Source organism: Silene latifolia, chromosome 8, assembly GCF_048544455.1.
Source record: "Silene latifolia isolate original U9 population chromosome 8, ASM4854445v1, whole genome shotgun sequence".
NCBI lineage: Eukaryota > Viridiplantae > Streptophyta > Magnoliopsida > Caryophyllales > Caryophyllaceae > Silene > Silene latifolia.
Window position 1 is genome coordinate 94,311,896 of NC_133533.1, and position 8,522 is coordinate 94,320,417.

Here is an 8,522-nt window from a genome sequence, read left to right on the forward strand (position 1 = left end):
TGTATCGTCTTCCTTGAGTGACACCGTCTTCAAGGAACTCCGAAATAAATAAATTACATAACAAATTACATAATTTCCTATTATACATTTGTAATTAAAATAAAATAAATCTATTAAATTACAAAACGGTGATACGAGATCACAAGAAATTACAACCGAATCGATATTCCCATACATTTCGGGTAATACCAATTAAAAACTAAGGCCATACTAAGTAAAATTACATAATTCAAAAATTACATAAAATAAAATTATGACAATCATAAATAAAATGCAGCATTATAATATGTATGAACATGCCCAATTTTATGCCAAATCGCCTTTAAGGAGCCAATATCGTATATTAAACGGTTTTTACGGACAAGTTAATTACCCTAACCAACTTAGGACTCAAAATTAGTCTCCACTAACATATTGACTATAATTAACTTATATTTCTTAAATTTGTTCATTAATGGACTCAAAATTACAATAAAATTACATAAATTCCAAATAAATCACAAAAATTTCAAATAAATTCAAAATTTAAAATTTTAAATTCATGAACATTCTGGAAAAATACCATGACACTCATAATGTTCAAAAACTTAGGTTAAAAAATTTCGAAATTTATCGGGAAAAACAATGTTGCGGTTTATCGGATTTATAAAATATAATCATAAAAATATGCTAAAAATTATATTTATCAACTTTTCAATTTTATATCTGAAATAGGTAATAAAATGCAACATGTGACGTTTTTCCTAAGTCATGAAGTACGTTTTAGCAATTATTCACTAATTAAAGTCACTATTTATGCTATTTTTCATCAAAAATTCATAAATCATGCATAAAGACTTCATTATAGCCTATTATTTTACACCCATCTTGTAAAATTGCATGTGACTACATACTTAATTTAAATGACCAGATTCGTAATATTTCTCATATCAACCTATTTTTCATTTAAATTCGATTTTTATCATGAAAAATCCATATTTCGAGCATAAAAACTCCAAAAATTCTGAAAATTTTACAGGTCATCTAAAAATAATATATGTGAAAACATAACCAAAACCACTGAAAAATTCGAAGTTTAGCTAATTTTAGTCCGAAAATGACATTTTTATCATAAAATCACAATTTTAATGCCATTATTATATAAAATGAACAATAAAAATCCATAAATTAACCAAAATATCCTAAATACATTTTAGGATCAGAAACTTTAACATGCAAAAATGATTTCATGATATATCATAATAACACAAATTTATAAGTTTTATTTGTTAATCGTATAACTCGGAAAAACTATAACCGATTTGCATGCAAACAACCTAAGGCTCATGATACCGCTTGTTGGAAATTCATATCTCATAACTAAACATATTCATATATGTGATGATTTAATTTAGTCATAAAATTAAATATTGATCTTATGCATGCAAACAATGATAAGAATAAAGAAGAAATCATCATTCTTACAATGGATATTTCGGATTATTGGGCACAAGTGAGTTCTCCTACTCACTTGTTCTTGAGCTTCCTTAAATGGATGAACATCGATTCAAGTATAGAATCTCTCCCAAAAGTGAATACCGAAGGAATACATCTTAAAGACTAAAATAATATGATCTAGTATTAAGATTAGTCTTACTTAAAATTTGACACAAAATATTTATTTGTTCTCTTGAAATATTTCAATCCAAGAGGAGGAGATTTTGTGGTTTTTATTTCTCTAGAATTTTCACAAATTGTAGAGAGTATATCATTTTCTTACTCGAGAAAAGATTATGATCTTGAATGAATGAATCATAGAGAAAAAATTCTCTTCTTTTCTTTTGTTTTGGCCGAAAAAGGGGCTTGGGTAGGTTGCCCAATACTTTTAATTTTTGCTATTCACAAGAGACTAGGCATGCAAGCCTACAACCTAGGGTTATGATTGTGTCTCCATTTAAAAATAAACAACACAATATAAACTATATACTCCCACCCTTATTTTCGGTTTTATGCATAAAATGGAGAATCCATTTTATTTTGTCATTTGTCAAATTGTGACATATGTGACATGTGAATTTGTAATGTATTTTTAACATATTAAAAATCAACATACTCATAAAATATGTCATTTACAAAATCGACTAGTAATTCGTAATTACTTGTACCAAAACGGTTTATCAAATTTTAAATTACAACGTCTTGTATTTATAATTTATTCATTCAATTTCAATTCCAAATTGTTTCGTAAACAATAATTTAATCCAAGTAATAAAACAATTCAATTACTTAGACCGTATCTAATATAATCGAATTACAATAAGACACGTTAATTTTACTCACAAAATCATCCGTCAATTTTTAAGCAATTTAGTTAACTCGTATCGGCATACGATTAATTAAATAATCAATTAAGAGTATTTCCCTATAGGTATGACCTAAGGGGATCAACTGATCACCACCGTCGCACGACAGTAATGTCAAACTCTAGTCAGCCAATCATTACCGATATGTTTGGACCAGTTGACTGTAAAATATTACATCCCACATGTATTCTTAAAATGAGATTTAAACATGTGATCAATATGATCGACAATTGTGATTGCATTATTGTCGGAGGACACATATTCCAACATGATGAAGAAGATCCTTGCATCTCAAACAAGATCCTTGAGGATTGTTGGAAGAAGAAAATGAGGAAAAGAAGAAAAAGCTTGCTGGACTAGAATCCGCCCGTCGCAGCATCGGGACGCTCGTCCAACACCTCAACCATCCGAGCGTCCCACCTTCCAATCCGCTCGTCCAACACATCCACAATCCGAGCGTCCCACCTGCACAATCCGCTCGTCCCGACCCCTTGGCCGCTCGGATTGTCATCCAGTGCAGCACGTGTTCTCCTTGTTCTACTCGAGATGCGCATATTTTTGAAAGATTAGCAAAAAGGAGACTAGCATCTTCTCTCGAGAGGAGCATTTCCTCAACTTTTCTTAAGGGTCTTAATTGTCATTTAAGCCCTTAGTAACCCTAATTTATGTACCTAATTTTTAGTATAAATACCCCATTGTACTAATTAGATGATATCAAGTCTTAATACCTCTTTTAGACCTCTGTTATCTTGTAATCAATTTCTAATTAAGCATTAATACAAATCCCATCTTCTTAATTTCTCTATTGTTCATCATTTATTTTGGGTAATTGAAGATTATTTGGGTATTATTTGGAGGATTGATAACCTTCCAATCATTCATCAAGTACTATTATTCTTTGCTTATTATTTAGGAATCATCATTAGGTATAATTCTCTTAATCCCTTTTTAATTATTGTTAATCATTTCCATTCAATCATCATGTTTTGCCTTGTTGATATGATTGATAACCATGTTAGCATGTTAAATTTGATAATGAGTGAGTAGTCACTTAGCTAGGGTTAATGGGTAATTAAGGGAAACCAATATGGGGGATTGATTCATGCTTAATCTAATATGTTCACATAATTTATTTGCTTGCTTGTTGTGATCTCAACTTATGCACATGCTATTTTTTTTTTATTTTTTTTTATAAGGAAAAGAAACTAGGTTAATCAAAATTAACCTATTACATCCTTGCGGATGAAAGAGGTAAAAGAAAGCCGAAGAACTTTCAAAATACCATAAAAAATATTTATAACCAAGGGGAAAGAAAAGACTCTAAAAAAGTCTAAAACGTAACAACCCCGAAAGAGAAGAAGAAAAAGAGGAACATACACAAAGACGGAAGGAAACAAATGTCAGATCCAAACTTACTGAAGGAAACAGAAAGTCAGATCCAAACTTACGGAAATGCAAGAATGATAGGTGCACTACAGCAAACATCTCTCATACAATATTCCAATGAAGAGAAACAGATCTGGACATGGGAGAAAATTTGTATGAAAAGAAAATCAAACATCAAAACAAACTCTCCCAACACAAAGGCTAACATTGTTCTATCAAAGTTAATAAACGAAATTAAGACTCAAAAAAGTTTCTCTTGTAATTCTTGATTTAAACCTTCATGCTTGATTTACGGCTAAATATAACTCTCCTAGGCTAAAGTGGAGAGTAAATAAAGCCAAATCTTAAAGAAGGTAAAAATCAAGAACTAATAAAAATCTATAAGGAAAGAGATGAAGAAATAAACAGGTTAGAAACCAAGAAGGACATTCAAGACCCATTGTTATTTCTTATTTCTAAGGTTTTTGCTATTTAGAGGATTTTCTCCCTCTAACAAAGTAGAGAGTGTTTGATGAAATGAGAGCCTAGGAATCCTTGCATTTTTTACCCATCACATATCTATTCAATGAGACTTGTAAGACATAAACCAACTCGAGTCTCATTAGACCATGCATATAGTTGAGTAGGGGGGATTAAGTCGACTTGTAGGTGTTGTACAATCTAATCGATTCTGCTCCGGGACCCAAACCTTCCTAGGATTGTAAGACATAAACCAACTCGATCCTATCATAAGAATAATTGCTTGCTTATAATTTGATAACATGTTTGTATGATCAAAGTCCCATGTATCCCCTATGAACCCGTGACACCCTAGTTGTGAACCCCCCCAATAACGCGGAAAATATAACTTATAAAATGCGGAATTTTAGGAAATTTTTGAAACTTTTAAAGTTTATAAAGCGCGGGTCATAAAAATCTAAAATACAAATAAAGAATGCGGAAATAAAGATTAAATTATACAAACGCGATAGTCAAAGGTGAGGGAAAATATATCCCTCGAATGACAAAAGATAAAAGGGGAGTAAAAACAATCCTAATAAACCAACCACTAGTCCAAGGTTCAGTTCTTGCTAGCCCACACGTCTTCCCCACGTAAGCATCTTCACAACCTGTCATTCATGTAAACATAAACGCCACAGTCAGTGGGGAGTAACTCAAGGTTCTCCCAGCCACAAAATGTCGAAACACAGATAAACAAGAACATATTAGAACATCATGAATATAACCATTTGATTCAGGTATTGAAACATGGGACTAACATTCAAAACATGCGTAGTCAATCATAGATAAGGCATATGATACATACATACGAGACAATCCAACCAAAACGTCATAAATGATAATTCAACTATAAACACGATAGAATATCATATGTCACGGATAAATAAGATTAACATCATAATACACGTGAATGGAAACCTTAGCCATGAACTTTGAAAACCAAATAACATACAATACACGAAATGGGACTACTAACATCACATAATAAGCAAAGCATCCGGCTCAGAGGCTACCTTTAAACCATGTCCGAGACACAAGTCCTTAAGTATCTTGGCTCAGCGGTTACCTTTAAAACATGTCCGAGTCACGACCTCTAAAGTATATGGCTCAGCGGTTACCTTTAAAACATATCCAAATACTACAAACAAGTGCCCGACTCAGAGGTTACCTTTAAAACATGTCTGAGGCACAACACATAAAGTATCTGGCTCAGCGGTTACCTTTAAAACATGTCCAAATACTACAAAAAAGTGCCTGACTCAGAGGTTCCCTTTAAAACATGTCCGAGGCACAACACATAAAGTATCTGGCTCAGCGGTTACCTTTAAAACATGTCCAAATACTACAAACAAGTGCCCGACTCAGAGGTTACCTTTAAAACATGTCCGAGGCACAACAAACAAGTATCTGGCTCATCGGTTACCTTTAAAACATGGCCAAATACAACAAACAAGCACATAGGACGGTATTATTAATGTCACATTCATACTTATGGCTTGCATCTCACCATAAGTACGGATGAGAACATCAATCCCGACGATCATATCGCAACTAGAGGGCCTATGGCTTACCCCTAGTATCAAATAGGACCAAGACTCAGGGACGGGATGATTAATGTCACATTCATATTTATGGCCTGCATCACCATAAGTACGGATGAGAACATCACTCCCGACAATCATACCGCAACTAGAGGGCCTATGGCTCACCCCTAGTATCCGATAGAATCAAGACTCTCACAACCGAACAATACTAGACATTATCTAGAATACGACTCACTACAAGTAACTATTTATAATAAATATTTCATACAAGTATTATATTAATAAATATTTCACTTCATAATTTAACATGCCGGTTGAATAAAATAAATAAAATATAACAAGTAGTAATGAATAGTTTACGTTATGTGAAAATTTACGGAATACAACAAATCTAATACAAGTTACGAAATGAGCCCAACATTTAGGACCAAAAGAGCCCAACAATTTGGACCATAGGAGCCCAACAAATAGAACCGATTGAATCCAACAATTAAAGCCTAATATGTAAAAGAACGATATTTATGAGCCACGTTATACGAAACACGAGACAAAACGTAAACAAACCAAAATCCGAACCACCCATAAGCATATACGAGTCAACAAGAGAAAACTTTGGTCATGATATGAATAAAAAGCATAAACAACCATCATACACGAAGGATAAATATATTTATAGAACTTGAAACGGTAAAACGGGCGCCATTTACTCATACGGACTCCGAATCGAGTGATTCAAGTTGCTAAACCACCTAGTTTTTCGACGCCGGTCCATCTGTCATATTTTCAGTGGTGTTGGAGGTCGTCCCGGTCAGGTATGACGGGTGTCCAGGCTAACACGGGTGAGTTTAAGACGGTTTCTAAGCACGAGTAAGGCGGCAATCGTCCATAATAGTTACCCAAATCATACATGTATATACACATGAGACGTAAATTAGCAAGTTGGCTCAAATCACCCAAGAAACCAACTCAAAAACAGTCCACAAAATACACCCATCAACAATCTATACACATGGTTTCTAGACAATTTGTAAAGCCGTCTTAAGACAAAATTTTAAGCATGAAACATGTAATCTTTATTCAAATAAACTACCCAATTCATTTACCCACTTTACCATGAATTCAAAGGTACCATCTTTTCTCAAAATAGATAAGTAAAACTTCTATGAAACCGTCGTATTGTTCAAGTGATTATTTGGCAAACTATGCAGATTACCAAACATTAGCATAATAGAGTAAAACAGAATAAAACAATTTTAGAGGAGCGAGGCTGTCTAAATTGCGAAATGGTCAGCCTTTTGTACGATCATCCCCTAGAGCTATTTTCATAATAAAAGTTCAAAATTGAACATCTAGAAACTAGAAAGAACGGATATACTATACCAACATTCATCATCCTTTAAAATATAAACGCAGAATGCCAACCTAAGAACAATTTACAAGGGATACTCTGCTTTACCAACATCCATCATCATCCTTTAAATTACTAATCCACCACACCAACTTAAGCCTACATTAGCCGCAACACTTTCACTTAGACAACTTACCATGTGTCCGACACAAATCAACTTTACACACTTTATTTTAAACCCAAAACATCCAATTTTTCACAAAACAGAAGTGTCCAACATTTACAGTAGAGTAGGCAAACAATAGGATTAATAAACCAGTTAAATAGGAAGTAGTGGTCACATACAAACATGGTACAAACACAAGTAAAATTGTAAACGTGTTCACTAAAGAGTAAACAACCACATAAACACACATAAATTCAACATAATGTCGAGTAACCTATCACCGTTACCTTAAACGCTCCTTATTCTTCGAATAAAGGGTCCCCAAAGCTTGAGTCTTACTCCGGGTCTTCAAATCCTTCATTAAAGAGAAGAAAACGGGATAAAGAAGATAAAAGACGAAACTTTTATAAGACGGCGAAAAATGAAACCATAAAAAAAAAGAGACTTTATTACCTTAAAAGATGAAGGAGGAAGCAAGGAGGAGAATGGTGTAAAAATTAAGGAAAAAGGTTGAGGAATGAAGAAGAAATCTGAGTTTGTAGGCTGTGTTTTAATGGAGATTTAAGGTCCGTTTTGATTGAAGGAATTGGAGAGAAGGGGAGGGGAGGGAAAGGGAGGGATTTAGTTTTCTTTGTTTGGATAAAAAATATGAGAGAAAGGAAATGGAAGGGGAGAGAAATGAGAGGACTTATTTTCCCTCCTATAGAACAAACTATAATCTTTCCAAGGGTGGCAAAATTTGGAAAGAACATTATTTGGACTCTAATTATACCACCAACATCCTTCAATCCTCCATCCATTCTTCATTTCCCTCCTTCATGCCCTTCCATTTTCCTTTATAATTTTTGTTATCCAAACACCCACATCCCATTTGCCCTCCCCTTCTCTCCCCTCCCTTCACCTCCCCTCACTCCCCCTCCCCTCCCCTTCCCTCCTAAAATTGTATCCAAACGGACCCTTAAGGTTATTTTGTTGCTGTAAGATGTTGCTGGTGGATTTCGAAAAAGAAAGAATGAATGGTGTGAGGATGAGTGAGGTGTCGGTGGGGGCATATAATAATAATAATAATAATAATAATAATAATAATAATAATAATAATAATAATAATAATAATAATAATAATAATAATAATAATAATAATAATAATAATAATAATAATAATAATAATAATAATAAAGGATTGTTTGAGTAAGAGTGTAAAAGAGTAGGTGAGTGTTGTCGATATATGATTGCTC

At 33.3% G+C, this 8,522-nt stretch overlaps 1 long non-coding RNA gene across 1 annotated transcript; it reads right to left on the reverse strand.

The window, feature by feature from the left end:
* Positions 1-4,591: 4,591 nt before the first annotated feature.
* On the reverse strand, positions 4,592-7,656 carry LOC141594923 (uncharacterized). Its single transcript, XR_012522249.1, has 2 exons — positions 7,575-7,656; positions 4,592-4,837 (listed from the first exon to the last, which is right to left on the reverse strand). It is a non-coding gene; the product is annotated as an uncharacterized LOC141594923 (long non-coding RNA).
* Between the last annotated feature and the right edge of the window lie 866 nt (positions 7,657-8,522).